The 26,782-nt window shown below is 44.2% G+C and overlaps 2 long non-coding RNA genes across 2 annotated transcripts; one reads left to right on the top strand and one right to left on the bottom strand.

Annotated features, from left to right (window-relative positions):
* Positions 1–12,512: 12,512 nt before the first annotated feature.
* Positions 12,513–17,043, bottom strand: LOC123112014 (uncharacterized). The gene is made up of 5 exons (XR_006455014.1): positions 16,450–17,043; positions 15,597–15,644; positions 15,454–15,513; positions 13,036–15,068; positions 12,513–12,883 (listed from the first exon to the last, which is right to left on the bottom strand). It is a non-coding gene; the product is annotated as an uncharacterized lncRNA (long non-coding RNA).
* Positions 17,044–17,462: 419 nt separating this feature from the next.
* On the top strand, positions 17,463–20,867 carry LOC123112013 (uncharacterized). Its single transcript, XR_006455013.1, has 5 exons — positions 17,463–18,230; positions 18,321–19,901; positions 20,105–20,190; positions 20,510–20,596; positions 20,691–20,867. It is a non-coding gene; the product is annotated as an uncharacterized lncRNA (long non-coding RNA).
* The last annotated feature ends 5,915 nt before the right edge of the window (positions 20,868–26,782 follow it).

The following is a 26,782-nucleotide window of genomic DNA, read 5'->3' as shown; positions in this document are numbered from 1 at the left end:
GCAGATAATTAATCTCCAAGTGTGGTTCAATTGACAACTCAACTGCTAACATCTTCAAATATTCTTTGGCTCCCCTTGTGTCGAATCTATAAATTTGGGTTGAATACTCTACCCTCAAAAACTGTTGCGATCCCCTATACTTGTGGGTTATCAGGCCGAGGCAGGTCTGATCATTGACCCATGGATGGGATCCGATAGTGGATCCGAAGGGCCCTCTTCATGAGGGTGGGGAGCAGCAGTCGGAGCCACAAACCCCTAGAGATCAGATCCTCTCAGATATCAGTGACGTAATTCAAGTTCACAAACCTGATCTGGTGACCGGGGGCATAACTGTCGACCTGCTCAAGGCGGCCGGCCGAGTCGGCACGTAGCACGAAGTTGCCGAACACAAAGACCTATCCGGGGAAAAAAAGTGTCCCTGGACACAGTATCATCATTGATGAAGAGACGCGCCATCAATACTTCTGTTGACAACACAGCAGAGCTCTAAATGAAAGCACCAATGTCGGTGTTAAAACCGTCAAATATCGGGTAGGGGGGCCCAAGTTGTGCGTCTGAGGATTAATGGTAACAATGGACAAAGGGACACAATGTTTACCCAGGTTCAGGCCCTCTTAAAGGAGGTAATACCCTACGTCTTGCTTGATTGTATTCGATGAGTATAGGGGTTACAAGAGTTGATCTACCTCGAGATCGTAATGGCTAAACCCTAGATTGTCTAGCCTATGAATATTATGATCTTGCCTCCGATCTAAACCCTCCGATTTATATAGACACCGGAGGGGCCTCGGGTTGTACAGAGTTGGTTTTACAGAGAAGGGAAATAGCATATCCGAACACCTAATCTTGCTGTTCACGCATACAGGATTCCTAACCGGACACGGGAGGTGGTCTTCTTCCTTCATCTTTACAACCCATTAGTCCGGGCCATATTGAATAGGCCAGACGCCCGAGGACCCCCTAGTCCAGGACTCCCTCATGCTTAATGTCAGATTTCAATTGTAGTTATAGATACCGTTACTTGTAACTATCGTAGCTATGCTCCTTTAAACCCCTTGTAACATGGCAGTTAAGAGGCTAAGGCGCACACTATATAATCCCCCTCCAACTCCATGGAAAGGTTTCATCATTAGTTGTAATCATACACACCAAGACAAAACAAAAACCTCCAGGCACGAGACGTAGGGCTGTTACCTCTTCGAGAGGGGCCCGAACTGGTAAAATTCGAGTGTTACACTTGCGCCATAGCTAGGGTCCACCCCTTGTTCGTACCCATAGTACTCATTGTCAGTATTGTTGCCTCGATAGTTGGCGCCCACCATGGGGTTGTGCGTCTGGCGGTTATCCAACACAGGTGGAATTCTACATCATCACAATGATCCTCGACAGCGAGATCCGATTCGGAGCTGTTAGCTTCGTCATCGACGATTAAGCGTGGCTTCAGGAAGCCCCGCTGGACGTGGAGTCGCTACCTACCCGTGGCATGGCACACTTCCACGCTTCTTCATGCGGTGTTCTTCTTCACCCGCCATTGGTCCCATATCGAGTGGCTTCTCTCCATCCTGCTGGTGTCTCCGTCGCAAGCACTCTGGGCGCTCACGGCTCTAGTGTTGGATCAAGCATGTTGTGGCCCTCTAGGCCGTGCTAGAGCAGGTGGTGGCGCTTGAGCCCGACGAGCCCGCCCTTGATCTTTTCGATGGTCTCCATGAGGACTCCATGGACGGGTCCGAGTGTGAGGGTATCGAGTCCACTACCGAAGTCCTTATGGCCGGCTCCGAGCATCACGGACCCCTGAGATCGGGGCGCCCGTGATGGCCTCATTGGCACGTCACGTGGACACGGCGGCGACAACCACAAGGACAATCGCCCCGCTGACCATGAGCCATATGTGCCTCAAGCTCTCATTATTGAGCACCGGGAGGAACTCCGGCAGCATAACGAACAAGCTCCGTGCACCCCCATGATAGGGATGACTCCTGAGGCCCTAGCTGTGGATTCGGTGCGTCCGGCCACCTTGACCTAGCATGACCACCTTGAGTGACTGCAGTAGGAATTGGATGATCGCGCCCGCCAGTAGCCCAGTTCTAGTAGGCACAAGCGTCGGTTGTTCCTGAGTGATTAGGCTCGGAACTATCGGGTTCTCAACACCCAACTACAAAACTTGGCGGCGGTGGCCAGGATCGCCGATTCTATCCAGCCCTCTAGCTACACAGTTGGAGAAGGGATCTGCCAGATCCTGGCTCTCCGGAAGACGGTGTCGTAGTCCCAAGATCGCGTCCACAATGCATCGGTTCGTGCCAAGATGGTCCAGTCAGCTCATAGCCCACTCGGCTCTAGGAGGTGCTTGGCCATCACCCCTCTAAGAGATCAGTATGGAGATCGAAGGCGTGACCAGGTCACTCCGCCCCAACAGCACTATGATTATCATCGCACCTGGATGCCCCATCTACGGGATGTCACATACGGGCGCCAGCCTTATGACAACAGGCATTTACACGAGGATGATCAAAGGCCGAGCCCTTCGCATCGCCTAGAGGGCCTCCGGGACCCATAGTTCAATCTGAGATCCGTCCTTGCTAAGAATTTGGTCGACAAAGGTCGGGTCCTGAGAGAGGGCCTGGACACTAATGTTCCAAGTGTGTCCGCACCTTCAGGACCCGAGTGCTTCAGCCAATATGTTTGCACCACAGACATCCCAAATAACTTCAAGTTGGCAATGGGAATCAGCAAGTTCACAGATACGTCTCCGTCGTATCTATAATTTTTGATTGTTCCCTGTCAATATTGTACAAATTTCACATACTTTTGACAACCTTTCTATCGGCAACACCAACTTTCTCCCCCTCTATGCAACGGTGTAACCTCTCTATTTCCACTATAATTCTCTACTTAAACATGGTGCTCAACACTATATATTATTATCCAATGATATGTGGTTATCCTATGATGTTTGAGTAGATTTGTTTTGTCCTATGGGCTAATTGATGATCATGGTTGGTTTGAGTTGTATGTTTTATTTTGGTGTTGTCCTATGGTGCCATCCATGTCACACAAATGTGAGGATACCTGTTGTAGGGTGTTGTAGTACGTTCATGATTCTCTTATGGTGGGTGGCTAGAGTGACAGAAGCTTGCGCCCGAGTAAGGGGGTTGTTGCATATGGGAGTAAAAGAGGACTTCATACTTAATGCTATGGTTTGTTTTTACCTTAATGATCTTTGGTAATTGCAGATGCTTGCTAGAGTTCCAATCATAAGTGCATATGATCCAAGTATGGAAAGTATGTTAGCGCGTGCCTCTCCCTCATATAAAATTGCAATAATGATTACCGATCTAGTTATCGATTGCCTAGGGACAAATGACTTTCTTGTGTGACAAAAAGTTATCTATTTTTACTATCTTGCAATTTATTCGTAGTTTTATTCGCAAAGTACTTCTAATTTCACACTTGTTCTAGGTAAAGCAAATGTTAAAGTGTGCGTAGAGTTGTACCGGTGGTCGATAGAACTTGAGGGAATATTTGTTCTACCTTTAGCTCCTCGTTGGGTTCGACTAGGGCTGGGCGTTCGGTTCCCCCGAACCGATCGGTGCAGTTCCTCGGTCTTTGTAAAATATCGATTCTGACAAATCAGTGACCGATCGGTCAACAAGTAATCATCGAACCGAGGTTCCGGTGCACCGAGTAATCGGTTCGGTCATCGGTTCTGACCGAACACTACCAAAAATTTATAGTAGTACTAGTAGGAATCTCTGCCGTGCGTTCAGTATACTAACTAAGGCTGGTTGTAATGGAAGTATCATAGCTAGTATCATGCATGCCAACTAGGCAACTTTGATGAGGTGACATAGAATTAAATGAAGTAAGAGAGGGTTGAGTATCATATCATGATACCGTATCATAATAAATGCTACAGTAGTATGTGTCATGCATGGCAATAAATAAAGTCATCTATGATACTACCATATGATACTATGCACTAGGGAGGTAGTATCATACATTAGTATCATATGCATGATACTAACTTATGATACTACCCATTACAACCAGCCTAATGTCAGTACTCAGTACCTATAGGTTGTACTGTAGGCTGTAGGGATCAAGCACTGTAGGCTATAGCACTGCGTGCTAGTCTAGTCTCCTCGGCCAACTCATTTAGTACTGTAGGATCCCATCTCAGAATTTGAGATAGAGAAAATAAATTATGAATACAAGGATCGAGACACGGGACTTGCACTTGCAGCAGCGTCATGCGGGTGTGCTGTTCAACAGGATGGTGGCGCGACGACCAACCCCAACAGCGAGACTGCCTCGCTAGGTGTGCATCCATGCGTGGGTCAGGTTCACGATTTGGTCGCGGGATTAGGACTAGCACAATTAGTGGTTGGGAGCTTGGGGCAGCGAGGAAATCAAGAAACAGTAGTTCGGTCAGGCATATGGGCCGGGACTCTTTTTTCTCGGTGTTCGGTCAGTACGGTTGACCGAGGGTTAAAGCCGAATTCACCGAACCAATTTCGGTTTTCCAAACATGCAGACCGATCTTACGACCGAAGTTTTCGGTTTCGGTGTGTTCGGCTTCGGTGTCGGTTATATCGGTTCGGAAAATCGGTTTTCGGGTTATATGCCCACCCCTAGGTTCGACAGTCTTATTTATCGAAAAAGACTACAAATGATCCCCTATACTTGTGGGTTATCAAGACCTTTTTCTGGCGCCGTTGCCGGGGAGCAATAGCGTGGGGTGAATATTCTCATGTGTGCTTCTTTGCTGTATCACTAAGTAGTTTTTATTTTGTGCTCTTGTTCTTCACCACCACTATCACCATGCCGTCGTGCTGCCGGAACTCATCTACTACTTCGCCCCTTTTGCTGGATCAAAAAGGTGAGGACGTCATCGAGCTGAACGTGTGCTGAATGCGGAGGTGCCACACATTCGGTACTTGATTGGGACGGATCGTGAAGGTGTACGACTACATCAACCGCGTTGATAAACGCTTCTGCTTAGCGATCTACAACGGTATTTAGATGCTCTCCCCTCTCGTAGCTATGCATTTCCATGGACAGATCTTGCGTGTGCGTAGAAATTTTTTGTTTTCCATGCAAGGTTTCCCAACACTTTCTAGTTGGTTTGATTGGTTCTTCAATATTCCATTGCTCATGTGCGGATACAATCTTCTCAATATGTTCTTTCTCTTCTTCTAGGGTCAATGACATAAATTGTCCACCTGCACTTAGATCAAGAATGGATTTTGATTCATCATTAGTTCCATGATAAAACATATATTGTATACCATATTTAGCAAAACCATGAATAGGACATAAGCTTAAAATTTTGGAGTATCTCTCCCAGACATTATATAGTGAAATGTTTCACCGTCTTCTTGGGCAAATAAAGTGAGGTTTCTTCTTAATTTAGTAATCTTTGAGCTTGGAAGGAATTTATCCATAAACTTTTCAGCACACATAATCTAGCTAGTTATACTATTTTGAGGCAATCGATTATAGCACTTCTCAACATCATCTTTTAAAGAAAACCTGAAAAGTCTCAATAGCACAAATTCTCGTGAAACGTATTTTAACTTAAATGTCCCACATAAAGTGTCGAACGTCAGCAAATGTGCTTGAGGGTCTTCCTCTTCAGTTCCTGCAAAAGCATGGTTTCTTACCTTCGTAGTAAGATCATAGTCAATCAAATACTCTTGAGTAAAATTAGTAGGATAAACTATAGGAGATCTAGAGACAAGAACTGGAGCACAGTGATCTCTAATAGTCTTCTTAAGCTCAACTATTTCACTATTTTTGTATTTTCTATTACTGAAGCTTGCTGCTCCAGAGGAAAACGCGTAATCTAATCAGGTAAATATGTTCAACCTGAACAAGTAGATACCCTATGTGTTACAGGAAGCATCTAAAATAACAATACATGCAAAAAGCTGTTACAAAACAAATACTCTACATTTAGCTCCTCGACAACGGTGCCAGAAAATGCCTTAGTACGTGTAGACCAAAAAGGGTAGTGTAGCACTTTCGCAGAAGTATCCCAATGAGTAATCGTCCCAACAAAGAGCGAAGGTGAGTATATATGGAGACGTTTCTATCACATGGTGTCACAGTTCTTGTGTGAAGGACTACTTGAGCTTCTGCGAATACTATTACTGTCCTGGGAAAACAATAAACTAAATATGCTTGTAAAAAGAGGATTTAAAGAGTGTCCACTAAATAAGTATAAAAGTAAATAACAAGAGCTTAAAATGTAAATGGTGTTTCCTACAATGAAGAGATTAGGTGTGGAGAGGTTTTAGTTTAGGGTAGAACATGTGAATTGTGCTCGTGCGATAGTAATACCAGTTACCTTGTATTGTACTCATAGTATTTGATACAAATTTTCTATAGGCGGTTCTCCCTAGAGTCATGAAACTCCTCCACTAGGGGTCACATTTCACTCTAGCGTCCTGCATCTCCGTTGCCGCAGAGTGGTCATTTCCACAATTAAGGTCATAAGACTGGAACCAAGCATTAAGTTCAATGGATCACTGTCATCTCATATTGTCTTCAATTCTCATAAATATCTCCACCTATCACGTCAGAGGTCACAGAGATCCTAAACAATATGTGTCACATGTGTAGTTCTTGAGATCATGTTGCCCGAACCCTTAAATTGGACAACACGCATATAGTTCACCAAAGTATAACAAAATACTAAATAGATCATACTACTGCGAATTCAAATGATGACATACAGGATAGGCACATATCAATCTTACCACTCACCTACATCTCCCACACCTAGGGGAATTACTCATAGATCATAAGAGGGGAATCAATCATAACAGAGAGAAAACCCACGAAAACCATATCAATAATAGAGAGGGGTTCCACAATGAGATGAAATAGTAATCAAACAGTCTTGATCTCAGATGAGATGGAGTGGAGATTACAAGTTCCAATCCCTCTTACAATAGTGAAAGAGGTGATGATGATGATGGAGATGAAAGGACCAAAAACTACGATGATCTTCTCCTCTCCTATTCTAGATGGTGTGGCGGTGGATTGGGTTCACTTCTCCCCATGATCCGTTCATGAAAGTTGCTTCTATAGACGAGGAGGGGTCGTGGGCATTCCAAACGACTACTCAAACAAGGGTGTTCGGTCGTATGAAACCCCGTCTTTCACTCTGGTGCGCCTGTTGACAGTTCTCTCTTCAAGAAAGTTGCTCCAATTGGCTTGATTTGTAGCAATCTCTTTTGGGTACCTTCCAAATGTGATATTTCCTACCATCCAAAGGACAAAGTAGATTTCCCTCACTTTTGTTGGATTAGCATTTGAAATATCTGAAGAAGAACAAAATCCAATGAAACTAAATAAAAAACACTATGAAAAACTTCACAAAGTCTCGAGCCATCAGCGGGAACCGTGGCACTCGGCTTCGGGTCACTCAACGCATAGGCATTGCTCACCCTGGCACTTGAATCATTCTGCGCTTGGTACGACGCTCCTTGGAAATAGTCTCAAGCGGGGAGGACTTGTTGGGGAACATAGTAATAATTCAAAAAAAATCCTACGTGTCACCAAGATCAATCTAGGAGATTCTAGCAATGAGAGAGAGAGGGAGTGCATCTTCATACCTTTGAAGATCGCTAAGCGGAAGCATTACAAGAACGCGAATGATGGAGTCGTACTCGAGGTGATTCAAATCGCGGAAGATCTGATCTAGCGCCGAACGGACGGGGCCTCCGCGTTCAACACACGTACAACCCAGGGACGTGTCCTCCTTGATCTAGCAAGGGGATAGGAGAAGTTGAGGGAGATCTTTGGCAGCACGACAGCGTGGTGGTGGAGCTTGTGGTATTTCTGCACGGCTTCGCCAAGCTCTACGGAGGAGGAGGAGGTGTCGAGGAGGGAGGGGCTGCGCCAAGGAAGGGGGTGTACCAGCCCTCCCACTCACCCCTCTATTTATAGGGTGAAGGGGAGAGGGGGCCGACCCCTCTAGATCCCATCTAGAGGGGGGTGCCAGCCAGGAGGGGGAGACTTGCCCCCCAAGCAAGGTGGAGGCGCCCCCTCCCCTAGGGTTTCCAAATTATAGGTGCCTTGGGCCCTTGGGGGCGCACCAGCCCACTATGGGGCTGGTTCCCTCCCACATTCAGCCCATTAAGTCCCCCGGGGCAGGTGGCCCCACCCGGTGGACCTCCGGACACCTTTCGGCGGTCCCGGTACAATACCGATATCCCCGAAACCATTCCGGCGACTAAAACTGGACTTTCCATATATAAATCTTCACCTCTGGACCATTCCGGAACTCCTCGTGATGTCCGGGATCTCATCCGGGACTCCGAACAACCTTCGGTAACCACATACAATCTCCCATAACAACTATAGCATCACTGAACCTTAAGTGTGTAGACCCTACGGGTTCGGGAACCATGCAGACATGACTGAGACGTTCTCCGGCCAATAACCAATAGTGGGATCTGGATACCCATGTTGGCTCCCACATGTTCCACGATGATCTCATCGGATGAACGACGATGTAGGGGATTCGATCAATCCCATATACAATTCCCTTTGTCCATCGGTATGTTACTTTTCCGAGATTCGATCGTCGGTATCCCAATACCTCGTTCAATCTCATTACCGGCAAGTCTCTTTACTTGTTCCGTAACGCATGATCCCGTGGCTAACTCATTAGTCACATTGAGCTCATTATGATGATGCATTACCGAGTGGGCCCAGAGATACCTCTCCGTCATACGGAGTGACAAATCCCAGTCTCGATTCGTGTCAACCTAACAGACACTTTCAGAGATACCTATAGTGCACCTTTATAGCCACCCAGTTACGTTGTGACGTTTGGTACACCTAATGCATTCCTACGGTATCCGGGAGTTGCACAATCTCCTGGTCTAAGGAAATGATACTTGACATTAAAAAAGCTCTTAGCAAACGAACTACACGATCGTGTGCTATGCTTAGGATTGGGTCTTGTCCATCACATCATTCTCCTAATGATGTGATCCCGTTATCAATGACGTCATATGTCCATGCTCAAGAAACCATAACCATCTATTGATCAATGAGCTAGTCAACTAGAGGCTCACTAGGGACATGTTGTGGTCTATGTATTCACACATGTATTATGGTTTCCAGTTAATACAATTATAGCATGAATAATAGACAATTATCATGAACTAGGAAATATAATAATAACCATTTTTATTGTTGCCTCTAGGGCATATTTCCAATAGTTTCCCATTTGCACTAGAGTCAATAATCTAGTTCACATCACTATGTGATTGTAATGAATCTAACACCCATGGGGTTTGATCATATCTTGCTTGTGAGAGAGATTATTAGTCAACGGGTTTGAACCCTTCAGATCCGTGTGTGCTTTATAAATCTCTACATCATCTTGTAGATGCAGCTACCACGTGCTATTTGGAACTATTCCAAATAATTGTTCTACTGTATGAATCCGGTTTACTACTCAGAGCCATCCAGATGAGTGTCAAAGTTTGCATCGACGTAACCCTTTACGACAAACTCTTTTACCACCTCCATAATCGAGGAAAATTCCTTAGTCCACTAAGGATAACTTTGACCGTTGTCTAGTGATCCATTCCTGCATCACTCTTGTACCCCTTGACTAACTCATGGTAAGGCACACTTCAGGTGCGGTACACAGCACATCATACTGTAGAGCATAGGGGACGACCTTCGTCCTTTCTCTCTCCTCTGCTGTGGTCAGGTCTTGAGTCTTACTCAATACTCACACCTTATAACATAGCCAAGAACTCTTTCTTTGCCGATCTATTTTGAACTCCTTCAAAATCTTGTCACGTTATGTATTCATTTGAAAGTACTATCAAGCGATTTTGACCTATCCTTATAGATCTTGATGCTCAATGTTCAAGTAGCTTAATCCAGGTTTTCCATTAAAAAACACTTTTCAAATAACCCTATATGCTTTCCAGAAATTCTATATCATTTCCGATCACCAATATGTCAACAACATATACTCATCAGAAATTCTATAGTGCTCCCACTCACTTCTTTGGAAATACAAGTTTCTCATAAACTTTGTATAAACCCAAAATCTTTGATCATCTCATCAAAGCATATATTCCAACTCCGAGATGCTTACTCCAGTCCTTAGAAGGATTGCTGGAGCTTTGCATACTTGTTAGCATCTTTTAGGATTGATAAAACCTTTTGGTTGTATCACATACAACCTTTCCTCAAGAAAATCATCGAGGAAACAATGTTTTGACATCATGTCTGCAAGATTTCATAAATAATGTAGCAACTGCTAATATAATTCCAATAGACTCTTAGCATCGCTATGAGTGAGAAAATCTCATTGTAGTCAACTCCTTGAACTTGTCGGAAAACATCTTAGCGACAAGTCGAGCTTTCTTAATGGTGACACTTACCATCATTGTCCGTCTTACTTTTAAAATCAATCTGTACCCAACAGTCTTACGACCATTAAGTAGTTCTTCCAAAGTCTACACTTTGTTTTCATACATGGATCCTCTCTCGGATTTTTATGGCCTCGAGCCATTTGTCAGAATCTGGGCCCACCATTGCTTCTCCATATCTCGTAGGTTCCTTGTTGTCTAGCAACATGACCTCCAAGACAGGATTACCGTATCACTCTGAAGCAGTACGCATCCTTGTTGACCTACGAGGTTTGGTAGTGACTTGATCCGAAGTTTCATGATCACTATCATCAGCTTCCACTTCAACTGGTGCAGGCGCCACATGAACAACTTCATGTGCCCTGCTACACATTGGTTGAAGTGATGGATCAATAACCTCATCAAGTCTCTACCATACTCCCACTTAATTCTTTCGAGAGAAACTTTTCCTCGAGAAAGGACCTGTTTCTAAAAACAATCACTTTTGCTTCCGGATCTGAGATAAGAGGTATACCCAACTATTTTGGGTGTCCTATGAAGATGCATTTATCCATTTTGGGTTCGAGCTTATCAGGATGAAACTTTTTCACATAAGCGTCGCAGCCCCAAACTTTCAAGAAACGACAACTTAGGTTTCTCTAAACCATAGTTCATACGGTGTCATCTCAACGGAATTAGGTGGTGCCCTATTTAAAGTGAATGCGGTTGTCTCTAATTCCTAACCCATAAACGATAGTGGTAATTCGATAAAAGACATCATGGTATGCACCATATCCAATAGGGTGCAGCTATGATGTTCGAACACACCATCACACTATGGTGTTCCAGGCGGTATTAGTTGTGAAACAATTTCCACAATGTCTTAATTTTGTACCAAACTCGTAACTCAGATATTCATCTCTATGATCATATCATAGACATTTTATCCTCTTGTCACGATGATCTTCAACTTCACTCTGAAATTACTTGAACCTTTCAATAATTCTAACTTGTGTTTCATCAAGTAAATATACTTAGCATCTACTCAAATCATCTGTGAAGTAAGAACATAACGATATCCACTGCATGCCTCAGCACTCATTGGACTGCACACATCAAAATGTATTACTTCCAACAAGTTGCTTTCTTGTTCCATCTTACTGAAAACGAAGCTTTTCAGTCATCTTGCCCATGTGGTATGATTTGCATGTCTCAAGTGATTCAAAATCAAGTGAGTCCAAATAATCCATTTGCATGGAGTTTCTTCATGCGTATTATACCAATACTAGTGGACCCGTTGCGCCAAATGGCGCAGAGGCACGCTAAATCCATGTACGCGATGAAAAAAATATCCATGGTTTAATCCCTTTTAATAGGAAACATGGTGAATTGTTGTCTACGATTAGATATATATACACATTTTAATTTGACAGCACAAAATAAATGCTACCATGTTTATATAGACCTATTTGAAATCATGTTCGTCAGATGGCACAGAGACCCACTAACACTATGTGTGCTTTGAGAAAAAGTTCTGTGTATAGACTTGTTCGTGGGCAAGCATTATGACAACTTAAACATACCATGTGTGCTTTGAGAAAAAGTTTCGTGTATATAGACTTGTTCATGGGCAAGCATTATGACAACTTAAACATGAGAAGCAAGTATGGTGAACAAAATTACCCGTTGCGCCAAATGGCACAAGGTCCCAGTTCAAACCCAGAGTTATCTACAGAAAAATGTTTTCCAATGTAGTAATTGTTTGTATCTTTGCAATTCTTAAAGATAAGAACGATTCTTTTAAAATATGCAACGTCATTTTCAGCCTACTAAAAGATGTAGTAAGGCGAGAGAAAACATTGATTGTAATTATCTTCTCCTTGTTCAAAGGTGAGAACTTGAAGCAAAATGGAGCGAAAACCCAATTAAACCAAGAACTTAAAGCCATTATTTTTCTCAACTTAGGCGTATATGATCTTGACTTTCAACAGAGAATTATTTGCATATCAAAGCCTTTATTTGGTGATAAAGTTTCTCCCTTATGTAACTTATCATCCACAATGTTAACATGGATAAGTAATACTCCTACGTCACACAAAAACGACGTTTTTGCAAGCCAACATGTACACAAAGGATCTCCCAGAACATATGGAATAAAATTGAGTATAGAACCTTTTCTTAGAGCAAGAGTGTCATCGCCCAAAACCTGGGTGGTTGCATGAACGAAACTTAAGTGTTGTTTAGCGCCTACGGCTCCTAAAGGTTCTCCCATAAATAGGGGGGGAATTAAAAAAACAGCCAACAATGCTAGTGCCAGGACTCGACAAACGAAACTCCACATGCTCAGATCTTGACATCAATCGCCTCAGGTGTACCCACCCCGTCACCGCTTCAGTAATCCTTTGTTTTTGAGTGCTGCTTAGCCAGGGAACTTCCAGCAGTTGCAAGATGGAGTTGAAGGGCTGAGCCCAAGATCAGCTTCATCGAGTATGTAGCTGTAATTTTTAGTCAGTGGTAGGATGAATGAACTCACTATGTATGCAAGTACTCCCTCCATTCCAAAATAGATGACCCAACTTTATACTACGAAGTTGAGTCATGTATTTTAGAACGGAGGGAGTAGTAAATAAGACAAATATTGGCATACCTCATCCATTTGCACGGGTATCACCGATCTGAACCTGGCTACAAAACGCACCAACATGTAAAGGAAGAATTATAGAAAAATTAAGAGAAGCAGATGCCAAGTAGAGAAAAAAGCATGCATCTTAGTCAGCTCGACATACACTACCAGTATCAAACAATTCTAGTTCTCTAAAGAAAGAAGTGTATGTACAGAGAAATTCTAGCCAGACAACTTACCCATAAGCATGAGCTCCCACGTGGCAAAATCATTGATTATTTCTAACACGGCCAGCAAAAAATTAGATACATATGGCAAGACAAAGCTTCAGAAATTTCTTACTATGTATTACAAAGGTAAAAGGCTAGCAGTAACACTGACAAGTATTCAATTGTAAGAATTAAAGGCATTTACATGGACTACCGTTAGCTCATAGGCAAGGTCTGCTGATAATGGATCACCACTAAGAACATGAAGTTACTATGCAGTCTGCAGTCTGCAATGAAAGAACTTTACTATAAACATATGCTCCCAGCCTGGTCCTTGCTTTGAAAAGAGAAGCAAAAAAGGATTATGCAATAGACACTAAACACCAAGGCAATGCAAAATATTCACTGTTTTTACTCATATTTTCGACTACACATCTAAACTAGCCCTAAACAATATATTATAGATAATGAAAAAACTTATTAAGGCACTCACAGGCTATGATTCTACCAACCTACCATTTTCACTCATTCTGTAAAATGACCATGTCAACACTAACTTTATATGAAGCTACAAAGAGATAGTAATAACATCGACATTGATGAAAACTGAAATCACAATGTACGTCGTGGCAGTACCTGACCTCTGTTCTAATAAAATCATACTATAACAATTTGCATATAGAAAATTATATATATCCACCTGACCTATGTTATAGTAGCATTATATATATGCTTCACTCAGTGTGCGTACAGTTTTTAGAATATAAATTTTCCCATATTTTGAGAAATCATTTCAGGATTGCCAGGAAAAGTTTTGCAAGGAACAACATTGCAAGTAAATCACAGACATATATCTACTAAAAACCAGTGTTGTTTCCTTCCTGCTCATTTTGATTTGCTTCTAGTATCCAAGTGGCAAAGAGCTGTATGGTCAGTGGCATTTGGTTATCCACTGACCCACAGCTTGTTTAGTTCTCTGATCTAAACCCTCTCAGTAGTATACTCATCCAAAGGTACACCACAGCTCCAACTTCAGCAAATGAAACTGAACTTACGCTTAGATAACAGAATGGGACGAAATAAAAGGGAAAGAAGTGAACATGAGGATATAAGATGATCCCCAAGTTTCACTTATATGTCTATTACATGAGACCTCCGTAAGCTATATATATGCTACCAACTATAGAAAACAAGTACTTGTTATATTGAAAATTTCAGTCCAGCCATTCGTCTGTAAGAAATTTTTTAAAGAACACCAGGCAAGACACTTGCACTGCTGTACATGGTATCAGGTTTCTGCTTTACCTCTAGGAACTTCAGCATCCATGATGCAAAATTAGCAAGTAAAGCTACATATATGCTACCTTACTTGATTTAAACAACATGTGTGACTTCCCTAATCTTATTTTCTCAGAAAACCAATGTTCTTTTTAGTTCCATGTAAACAGATATGTCATAAGAAAATAATCAATTACATTGATCATTTGCCAAGAAGTAATCGAGAGCACCTTCTTGTATGTAAGAACAGGGGTTACCATGTTTAGAGCAAAAAATGCTCAAAGCAAGCATTCAGATATGCCTCTTCCATAAGCTTCACAATCATCTGAAAAAGCTAGTGCTATACATGTGCACACACCCAAAATATCATCCTTCCGTTTCTTCCATTGCTCTCTAGACACCACGAGCCCCCATGCGGCATGACCCTCGCCCGTGCCCCTCCTCGACCCTGCATCGACCTCCTCCGCTCTGCTCCGCAGTGGCAGGACCAGCCCCCGTGCGGTTGTGCTCCTCGAGCGACCGCGACCGCTGCCCCTATGCTCACCGCTGCGGCCGATGGCAAGGGGAAACCTGCAGAAATATATATCTTGCTTTAGAAAAATCAAGAAGACATGCATACAAGACCAAAATATGGAAACTGTGCAAGAACATTGATGTACAAACTAAGGACACAATCTCACATTCCTCGAGCAATAAGTTTACATGGTCTATAAAATTGCAGCATCTTACTAAAATACAATCAGATAGAGCAGCTCAGATCGAGCTGCCGCTACATTCTTTTAGGCTCCACTAATTGTGCGGATACATGTGTAGAGTCACATGATTGAAACAGTGAAAATAATAGAAAAGCGGCCAAAGACACCCTTTCCAGAATGCAAAACATGAGGCAAATATTTTCCAGGAAACAAACATGATGAGTACAACATCACCTCATTCAAGGCCATTTAAACAATACCTGAGAAAATGCAACCATTAGGATGAGTTCTGGAAGACCAATTTCCACGCACTTGGCTACCTGTATTTCATCATGTACCTTTTATTCACTCTTCCAAGAATACAGAAGCATGGCAAATAAGCAAGCGATGCAGCAAAAATAACCTCTGAAAAGCCAAGTTTATAAAGCCGAAATCCAACGCCGATCAGCACCTGCAAAAAAACAGGCAGTAAACAAATAAACACTATCAATCAGGTGAAGAGAACAAAATGGAATAGAAAAAGGGGAAACTAATAAACTGGATCAGATCCACTGTGTAGCATGTCTAGCATTTAAAAATTAATCTGGGATCATGGAACCCTGGGAGGCAGCTTGTCTGTTTCTAAGTATAAGTCTACTTCTTACTTTAAAGTTGTGTTTTAGACTACAAACCTCGAGATTGCAAACAGTAACCTTACTCGTGTCAATCAAATAAATGTATATCATCCTCATCACTTGATACAAACCAGTAAAGGAGCTAGATGGAAAGACATCTTTCATGTAAACTCATGTTGTGTGTTCGTACCTGTAAAATCGAGATGTGGTCTAGATTTCCTAGGAGACAATCAAAATCGAGATGTGGTTCAGATTTCCTAGGAGACGATCAAAATCACAGTGACATAATTACTGACAAAGTCCATGCACTGCAAGAACAACATGCTCACGCTAGCACAGAAAGAATGCCAGCCTTTCATGTAGGATGCCGGGAAAAGGTTGAAACGCCTTTAGGTGTACCATTAAGTATGAACCGAATGTGTGTGTATACCCAAGCTCTAGGTAAACCTGCACACATCTGCTACTCCACCCTGGCTTAATGTATATCTACTCAAGCTCTAGGTAAACCTGCACGCATCTGCTACTCCACCCTGGCTTAATTTGTCCTAGCAAAATCGCATCATGAGCAAAACAATTCAAATCAAGATTTATCCATCTAGCAGTCCCGAAAAATATATAAGCAGAGGGTTTCTAATTGCCCACCTGAGTGTTTCAAGCTGTGCCGGAATCCATGGGTATAGCACCAGCTGCAGGTGTTGTCGGCCACCTGCTGAGGCTGCCGTCCGTCGCCCACCAGCTGATGCCGCCGTCCGTCGCCCACCCGCTGATGCCGCCGTCCGCACCAAGAGGATGAGGTGGAGTGCAGCGTCCCGTGCCTCGCGCCCAAGCACCAGCCTCCTCGCAGCTCCCGATCCAGGAGCGGATCGAGCCGCCGCCAACCGGCAGGGCGCGCCCGACCTCACCGGCGCAGGCTGACGACGCCGGTCGGTGACCCTCTCCCATCAGCCACCGCACTTCCCTCTCCTCTTTCATCTCTCTTTCTCCCCCCTCTCCTTTCTTCTCTCTCCTTCTCATATCCTGTCTCTCCTGCTGCTTCCTCCGGCAGGAGGACGACGTGTTCCTCCCGGCGGCGCGACCATGGTTATCCCCTGGCACAGCGGCAACAAGGAGTAGCAACGGGCGAGAGCGCCAGAGGGAACAATGGCGGCGGAGGAGAGGGGGGAGGGATGAGCGGGCGGGCGGGCCGAGGGACAGAAGAGATGGCGGGTGAGGGAGAGGGGATCGGGTCGTTCGTGCGATGTGAATACCTAGGGTTTCACTACCTCACGAATTCCATCAACACGCGAAGGAGACATAGGACCATCACTGCAGAGAGGGCCCATTCACATGAGGTCCCAGCGGTCATGGGCTGACGCAGAGCAAAAGCAAACGTCCACGCACCTCCCACGCGCGGCGCGCATAGACACCCAAATCCTTTTGCACATGGTCATATCTCCCCCAGCCAATACATGTGCGAGACGAGCCCACCAGTCAGTAGATATGGAAAAGAACCATGAAGGTGAAAACGAGATTTACTACAGGGTGAAGATCCAACGGCTTAGCCAGACCGAAGACCAGATCAGACGGACAGGAGTAGAGCAAATCGGGGGAGCCTTGTGTGAGCAAGTTGGCTAGCAACATTATCTCTACTCCTAATGGACGACTTGGTGAATAGTTTCTGCGGTTTATTTTCGCTGGGTTTTTTTCGTCGTCCTCACACCTCCGGTTTTTTTTCGTCGCCAACGACGACCCCTCGCACGAAAGAAACCTCGCGATCGAGGCTGCCCTCATCTATTCGCTACAACGACGGGAGCCATGCCGCCGCCGCCACCGCCACCGCGATCCCTGAAACGCCGCTGATCTATTCGCTACATCGATGGAAACCAGGCGCTAGCCACGGATCCCTTTGCCGGCGCCGAGCAGTCATCGAGGAGCCGGCGCCGAGGTCCTAAGGAGGCGCCGCCGCCATCGTTGCAGGCCTCCGGGTTGCCATCGGGACACCGCTGCCGAGATCCGCCTTCGCCTTCGTCCGGCAGAGGCGGCGGAAGGCAGCCGGGAGGGGAAGTGCACAACGACCTGGAAGACATCCGCCCTCACGCGCTCATCGTCTTGCTCGATCTACACGAGGGCTGCCGATGGGCGCCTCGGCGGCGGCCACGGCGAGATCTGCGTCTGGGACATGACAATCCCTCCACCCCGGTCGCCGGTGAGATTTCACTGCCTCGATCCTCCCGGTCCCAGTTTATCAGGTCATCCCTGACAAGAGGGAGCGAGAGATGCTACTGCCGGGCACGTGCACGCACGTGGGGCGGCCGCCTACGAGCAGGGCCGCGTCCTCTCTCCTTCGTCGACTATGGCCTCCGAACCACTCCATTGTACCTCTGCGCCCAAGTGTCCGCTCCTCGATCTTCAACAGATTTGTTATCGCCTCTCTTCCGTTGCAGGTCAATCCCAATTTGATTTCTTATCTGCTATATTGCATTTGTTCTCCAAATGGCTCACCGTGCCTTCTGTGTCAAAATTTGGAGATGTAGTTCTGAAAACCAGTGAACAAGGAGAAATTTGGAGATGCAGTTCTAAAAACCAGTGAACAAGAAGCACATGGGAGCCGCTCAATGCTCTACTATTGAAAGTTGAGTAGGTGATTATGAGATGAAGACGCTGGAAGAAGTTGGTGTGGTTGTTCGTCAGTAAAACTTATCTGTAGTCAAGTCATACCCAGCCCGTTGACCATCATCCGAATGCTTCTGATAATAATCAAGTGTTTTCTATTGAATATGTTACAATCCATTCTGAAGCAAACTGGGTTACTAGCAGTTTAAGAAGATGTTATACACCTGACTGACAAAGATCTTTTTTATATCCACAAGGCATTTCATGACGATCCAACTATATTGCTGATCAAATAGAAAATATGTAATTTTCTGTTTCGGTAATAAACAGGCAATTCAACGTATAGCTGGGGCAGCCTGATTTCCTCTTACACATGCCCGCTAGCAGCAGCAGTTACGACCAGGCGGTTGCGGCCTGACTTGGTGGCTCTTCCTTTTTGTTTTGTGTTTGAATCAGATTTGGTGGTCTCGATTTTACAGGCATGTGTTGATCTTGGTCTTGTTCTGTATGCAAGTAGGGTACACTTGATGTTTCATGTTTGGTGAAAGAAAAGGAGCTTCCTATGTTGATTTCGGGCAAGACATACATTCTGCCATGCATTAGTAGATCAATTGCTTCTTTGTGTAGGGGAACGATTAGTGATTGAATCTCTCTGTCTCGTTTCTTGATTATCCAATTAATTTACCCTCATTTATGCATAAATTGGTCCGATTGAGTTATGCCATTTTTTTTAATAATCTATATTGGTTCTATATATGACTAGAACAATATGATACGATGCACATCGGTCCGCTTTACTGGCAGCTATCCTTCAAGATTGAGGGGAGGCACTCTTGTGGACCTGCTCAATGTTCGAGGAGATACTGCTGACTAAACAAGGTTATTTTAAAGTTCTGTGTGGTTCATGTTAGCTATCTATCAGTAATAGTACAACCTTGATTTTTATGTCGTTCAGGTTTACCTAACCATCAGTAACATTACTTTCTATTGGAGACTTCTTACAGGAGGTGCTTATAAAATGATAGTTGAACATGTACAGATTTTGGATCACGATCATCTATTTACCAGGCATCAGTTAACTCAAGGCATCGATCAAAATCTAGCGTTCTTTGTTGTGTGCATCATGGAGAAGACAAAGAACAGAGATTGTGTGATATATCCGATAGCGCAATATAATTTTCTCTTGCATATTTATAATCTGCCATTTGAATGATGTTTTCTGTGTTGTAGTCAAATCAAGACAATTTGCAACTTTGGTGTTGTGACGTTGGAGGTCGTGCTCAACAGCAATGGGGGACTGTTCGTTGATGCCCGACCCATGATGCCGGCGAAGGAATGAGAGTCGACGAGGAGTGGACGCCATGGGTTCGTGAACTGGCGAAGCCTCCGTTGTCCGTTTTGTAATGTCCGACGCATCAGAGGCATAGTATGACTTGTCTCGATTATGATGCCGTCTACAAACATCCAACGGAGGGGAACCCGTCCCAGTTTCCATCTTGATGGTAAGTTCTCTAATCTTCTATCTCACGGGATGTGATGTGGTTGCCTTCATTTTGGCTTTTGACAAAGGGTTGAAATTAGCTTATGTGCTTCCGACAATTAAAATTCCAGTGATATTTCCAGCAATATATAATTTCTAAATCATTTCCAGCAATATGTGAGTTGTTTGCTTGCTCAACCTTACGCTGGGATCATGTGTCTACAGACTACAAATAGAGGGAAGTTGGTCTGTGCCTTACTAGAGACAGATGAACCAATAAAATGATTGGAAAGGTTCTTCCCAAGGAAAAGGTAAGCTGAATCTTGTACAGTTTACTTCATAATATATTTTGGTCAGTATGTTGTTTATTTTCTGAAATTGATACTCCATTGTGGATTACCTATGATGAAAATTACATTCTCTGCGGGCGCTGATTCTGATATATTACTATGGGAAAAGGAAGTTCAAAATTTATCTCAATCAAACATGTGCAAAGGAAAATCCAAAATATGTTATGTCAGTAAAAGATTCTTAAACCAGTGCGTTGCCACGGGCTAACAAATCCAAAATATGTTATGTCAGTAAAAGATTCTCATTTGAATGATGTTTTGTGTGTCCTCGGATCACCAGGACGCCGCCGTCGCTTCGGATCCCCACACGCCGCCAGCATGGGCCGTGACAACTGATGAGCACGCTCCACCCCCATTCCTGCCACAGGTCTTCACAGTCGAGGCTGCCTCCTCATTCCTTTCTCTAATCTTTCATTCAACTACTCGAAGTAAACAAACCATTTCTTCTCTTCTGTATGTAGATGAAGAAAAGTAGGCTCAATCAGGCCATGACCAGAGTTGAAGAAGGCTCAACAAATTGTCTGATAATGTAACACTCCTGAATAGATTGATGTATGATAAGCACATGTGTTAATTTTGGAGCAGATGATAGATTGTCAGTTGTGCTGAATTGATATTTAATGACTATTCATATCAAATTTTTAAATAGCCTGCTATAGCCTGTCTATAACGTTTTGATCAGCCAGAGACAATGGCATAACCCGCTAAACTTGCAAAATAGCTGGGTATAGCGGTCTATAGGGTCGCAATAGATGATATGGAGGGCCGCCGCTATTTGGCATAGTCCGCTATTTAGAACATTGATTCATATCAATGTATGACTCCTACATGACATTTCTCTTTGTATATACATTTTTGTTAGCATATTTATCCTTTTCAGGTGTTTTGTTAGCCCGTGGCAACGCACGGGCAGTCTACTAGTATGTTAAAATGACTCAAATGGCAGTGCCACAAGTAGGTGGTACTATCATTACTATCTTATATCTTTTGGCATGAACATGTGTATCACTATGATCGAGATTCAATAAACCATTCATTTTAGGTGCAAGACCATTGAAGGTATTATTCAAATAAACAGAGTAACCATTATTCTTCTTAAATGAATAACCATATTATGATAAACATAATTAAATCATGTATATGCTCAACGCAAACATCAAATAACAATTATTTAGGTTTAACGCCAATCCTGGTGGTAGAGGGAGCGTGCGATGTTTGATAACATCAACCTTGGAAATACTTCCAACACATATCGTCACCTCGCCTTTAGCTAGTCTCCGTTTATTCTATAGCCTTTTATTTTGAGTTACTAACACTTAGCAACCGAACCGGTATCTATTACCCTGGTGCTACTAGGAGTACTAGTAAAGTACATATTAGTATAATGTATATCCAATATACTTCGGTCGACCTTGCCAGCCTTCTCATCTACCAAGTATCTAGGGTAGTTCTGCTTCAGTGACCGTTCCCCTCATTACAGAAGCACTTAGTCTCGGGTTTGGGTTCAACCTTGGGTTTCTTCACTAGAGCAGCAACCGATTTGCCGTTTCATGAAGTATCCCTTCTTGCCCTTGCCCTTCTTGAAACTAGTGGTTTCACTAACCGTCAACAATTGATGCTCCTTCTTGATTTCTACTTTCGCGGTGTCAAACATCGTGAATAGCTCAAGGATTATCATATCTATCCATGATATGTGATAGTTCATCATGAAGCTCTAGTAGCTTGGTGGCAATGACTTTGGAGAAACATCACTATCTCATCTGGAAGATTAACTCCCACTCGATTCAAGTGATTGTAGTACTCAAAAAATCTGAGCACATGCTCAACGATTGAGCTTTTCTCCCTTAGTTTGTAGGCTAAGAAACTCGTCGCAAGTCTCATACCTCTTGACATGGGCACGAGCCTGAAATTCCCAATTTCAGCCCTTGGAACATCTCATATGTTCCGCGACGTTTCAAAAATCGTCTTCGGTGCCTCAATTCTAAACCGTTTAACATTACTGAACTATCATGTAGTCATCAAAACGTGTATGTCAGATGTTCGCAACATCCACGGAAAACGTTCGAGGTTCAGCACACCGAGCGGTGCATTAAGGACATAAGCCTTCTGCGCGGCAATGAGGACAATCCTCACTTTACGGACCCAGTCCGCATAATTTCTACTATCAACTTTCAACTAAATTTTCTCTAGGAACATATCTAAAACAGTAGAACTAAAGCGCAAGCTACGACATAATTTGCAAAGACCTTTTGACTATGTTCATGATAATTAAGTTCATCTAATCAAATTATTTAATGAACTCCCACTTAGATAGACATCCCTCTAGTCATCTAAGTGATACATGATCCGAGTCAACTAAGTCATGTCCGATCATCACGTGAGACGGACTAGTCATCATCGGTGAACATCTCCATGTTGATCGTATCTACTATATGACTCATGTTCGACCTTTCGGTCTCTCGTGTTCCTAGGCTATGGTTGTACATGCTAGGCTCGTCAAGTCAACCTAAGTGTTTTGCGTGTGTAAATCTGGCTTACACCCGTTGTATGCGAATGTTAGAATCTATCACACCCGATCATCACGTGGTGCTTCGAAACAACGAACTTTCGCAATAGTGCATAGTTAGGAGAAACACTTTCTTGAAATTTTAGTGAGGGATCATCTTATTTATGCTACCATCGTTCTAAGCAAATAAGATGTAAACATGACAAACATCACATGCAAATCATAAAGTGACATGATATGGCCAATATCATCTTGCGCCTTTGATCTCCATCTTCGAGGCGCGGCATGATCACTTCGTCACCGGCATGACACCATGATCTCCATCATCATGATCTCCATCATCGTGTCTTCATGAAGTTGTCTCGCCAACTATTACTTCTACTATTATGGCTAATGGTTAGCAATAAAGTAAAGTAATTGCATGGCATATACATTGACACGTAGGTCATACAATAAATTAAGACAACTCCTATGGCTCCTGCCGGTTGTCATACTCATCGACATGCAAGTCGTGATTCCTATTACAAGAATATGATCAATCTCATACATCACATATATAATTCATCACATCCTTTTGGCCATATCACATCACATAGCATACCCTACAAAAACAAGTTAGACGTCATCTAGTTGTTGTTGCATGTTTTACATGGCTGCTATGGGTTTCCAACAAGAACGTTTCTTACTTACCGCAAAAGCCACAATGGTGATATGTCAATTGCTATTTACCCTTCATAAGGACCCTTTTCATCGAATCTGATACGACTAAAGTGGGAGAGACAGACACCCGCTAGCCACCTTATGCAACAAGTGCATGTCAGTCGGTGGAACCTATCTCATGTAAGCGTACGTGTAAGGTCGTTCCGGGTCGCTTCATCCCACAATGCCGCCGAATCAAGATAAGACTAATAAGAGTAAGAAAATTGAACAAATCATCATCCACAACTACTTTGTGTTCTACTCGTGCATAGAATCTACGCATAAACCTGGCTCTGATACCACTGTTGGGGAACGTAGTAATAATTCAAAAAAAATTCCTACGTGTCACCAAGATCAATCTAGGAGATTCTAGCAACAAGAGAGAGGGAGTGCATCTTCATACCTTTGAAGATCGCTAAGCGGAAGCGTTACAAGAACACGGATGATGGAGTCATACTCGCGGCGATTCAAATCGCGGAAGATCCGATCTAGCGCCGAATGAACGGCGCCTCCGCGTGCAACACACGTATAGCCTGGGGACGTCTCCTCCTTCTTGATCCAGCAAGGGGAGAGGAGAAGTTGAGGGAGAGCTCCAGCAGCACGACGGCGTGGTGGTGGAGCTTGTGGTATTTCTGCAAGGCTTCGCCAAGCTCTACGGAGAAGGAGGAGGTGTTGGGGAGGGAGGGGCTGCGCCAAGGAAGGGGTGTAGCAACCCTCCCACCCATCCTCTATTTATAGGGTGAAGGGGAGAGGGGCCCGGCCCCTCTACATCCCATCTAGAGGAGGGCGGAGGCCAGGAGGGGGAGACTTGCCCCCCAAGCAAGGTGGAGGCGCCCCCTCCCCTAGGGTTTCCAAACCCTAGGCGCCTTGGGCCCTTGGGGGCGCACCAGACCACTAGGGGGCTTCCCCGCAAAAAAAAAGACCACTAGGGGGCTGGTTCCCTCCCATATTCAGCCCATTAAGTCCCCCGGGGCAGGTGGCCCCACCCGGTGTACCTTCGGACACCTTTCAACGGTCCCGGTACAATACTGATATCCCCCGAAACCATTCCGACGACTGAAACTGGACTTTCCATATATAAATCTTCACCTCCGGACCATTTCGGAACTCCTCGTGACGTCCAAGATCTCACTCGGGACTCCTAACAACCTTCGGTAACCACATACAATTTCCCATAACAACTTCAGTGTCACCCAACCTTAAGTGTGTAGACCCTACGGGTTCGGGAACCATGCAGACATGACCGAGACATTCTCCGGCCAATAACCAACAGCGGGATCTGGATACCCATGTTGGCTCCCACATGTTCCACGATGATATCATCGTATGAACCATGATGTCGGGGATTCAATCAATCCCGTATATAATTTCCTTTGTCCATTGGTATGTTACTTGCCCGAGATTCGATCATCGGTATCCCAGTACCTCGTTCAATCTCATTACCGGCAAGTCTCTTTACTCGTTCCGTAACATTTGATCCCGTGGCTAACTCATTAGTCACATTGAGCTCATTATGATGATGCATTACCGAGTGGGCACAGAGATACATCTCCGTCATACGGAGTGACAAATCCCAGTCTCGATTTATGTCAACCCAATAGACACTTTCGGAGATACTGTAGTGCACCTTTATAGCCACTAGTTACGTTGTGACGTTTGGTACACCCAAAGCATTCCTACGGTATCCGGGAGTTGCACAATCTCATGGTCTAAGGAAATGATACTTGACATTAAAAAAGCTCTTAGCAAACGAACTACACGATCTTGTGCTATGCTTAGGATTGGGTCTTGTCCATAACATCATTCTCCTAATGATGTGATCCCGTTATCAATGACATCCTTTGTCCATGGTCAGGAAACCATAACCATCTATTGATCAACGAGCTAATCAACTAGAGGCTCACTAGGGACACGTTGTGGTCTATGTATTCACACATGTATTACGGTTTCCAGTTAATACAATTATAGCATGAACAATAGACAATTATCATGAACAAGGAAATATAATAATAACCATTTTTATTATTGCCTTTAGGGCATATTTCTAACAGGACTCAGCCTCCTCGCCCTCCTTGGTGTCACTCTCCTCCTCGTCATCGCTCTCATCCTCCTCCTTGTCATGGCTCTCCATGGAGTACTAGCACTCCACGTCGCTTGTCACGTCCTCGGGCGACCAGTTGACAGTTGGCACCTGGGAGATCATATGTTGGAAGCTTTGAAATGTAAGAGAAACGGGTCATGAATCCAAGAGACACGGAAAGGAATTTTAAGTCATTCGAACTGATATAACATGCAGTTACCTCAATCGGTGGGGTGTCCTTCCAATACGAGGGCACTCTCATGGCCTCGCGCAGATTATCCTGGGCCGAGGTTATGGCTTTGATCGTTCCCGCCACGGCCTTCTCGGTCAGCTCCTCCCGGTGCACCTGAATGGGATCACTTGGACCCTCGTACAACCACATCAGGTGCAACCTTGCTTGCAGTGGTTGGATCCGCCGATTGAGGAATGTCTCTAGCAGATCCATTCTGTTGACCCCGACATTCACGACCCCAACCAAGGCGTTGGTCAAGATCCCCACGTCCACCTTCGCCTCCTTGGACACCTCCAAGGATGGGGGAGTAGCAACCCTCGCTCTTGAGGGGGGGGGGGGAGTTCACTCGGAGATCCTGCACTCGGGACGTCCCTACAGTAGAACCAGTTGTCCTGCCATCCCTTAGCTAAGTCAGGAAAACTCATTTTGGGGAAAGCGCTCCGCCTCCAAACCTGTATGCCCAGTCCTCTGCACAGCTTGGTCACATGGGTCTTCTTGCCGTTCGGCAAGTCCTTCTTCACGGTCGTCAACCAACAGGTGAAGATATGCTTGAATAGACCCCAGTGTGGGTGACAGACGGTGGGAACCAGAGGGCATTTGTGGGCCCCACAAGGCAGCTAGGCACACCCTCCTACCTTGTGGGCACACCGAGGGTCTCCTCCGGCACTTCTTCCTTCCAATATTTTTTTATATATTTCAAAACAATTCTTTGTAAATTTTCAGGTCATTTGGAGCTCCAGAGAGTAGCTATCTCTGATGTAGCTCTTTTAGGTCCATAATTCCAGCTGTCGGCAATTTCCCTCTTCAGTATATCTTGCATATTGAGAGAGAAAAGACATTAGAATTGCATAAAGTGAATTATTAATCTAAAATTTTATAAATAACAGTAGGAAAACATGATGCAAAATTGACGTATCAGTCCGCAATGCATATTCATCTTCAGCCAATCGGTTTCATCTTCATCTTGCTCATTCATCCAAGATGGCCTGGAACCCCTTCATCTTCTGCTTGTTCTTCTCCTATGCCTTTTGGAGCT

The sequence above is a fragment of the Triticum aestivum genome, chromosome 5B (assembly GCF_018294505.1).
Source record: "Triticum aestivum cultivar Chinese Spring chromosome 5B, IWGSC CS RefSeq v2.1, whole genome shotgun sequence".
In the NCBI taxonomy this organism is placed as follows: domain Eukaryota; kingdom Viridiplantae; phylum Streptophyta; class Magnoliopsida; order Poales; family Poaceae; genus Triticum; species Triticum aestivum.
Note: the sequence above shows the minus strand (reverse complement) of the source record. Positions and strands in the feature narration are given on the sequence as shown.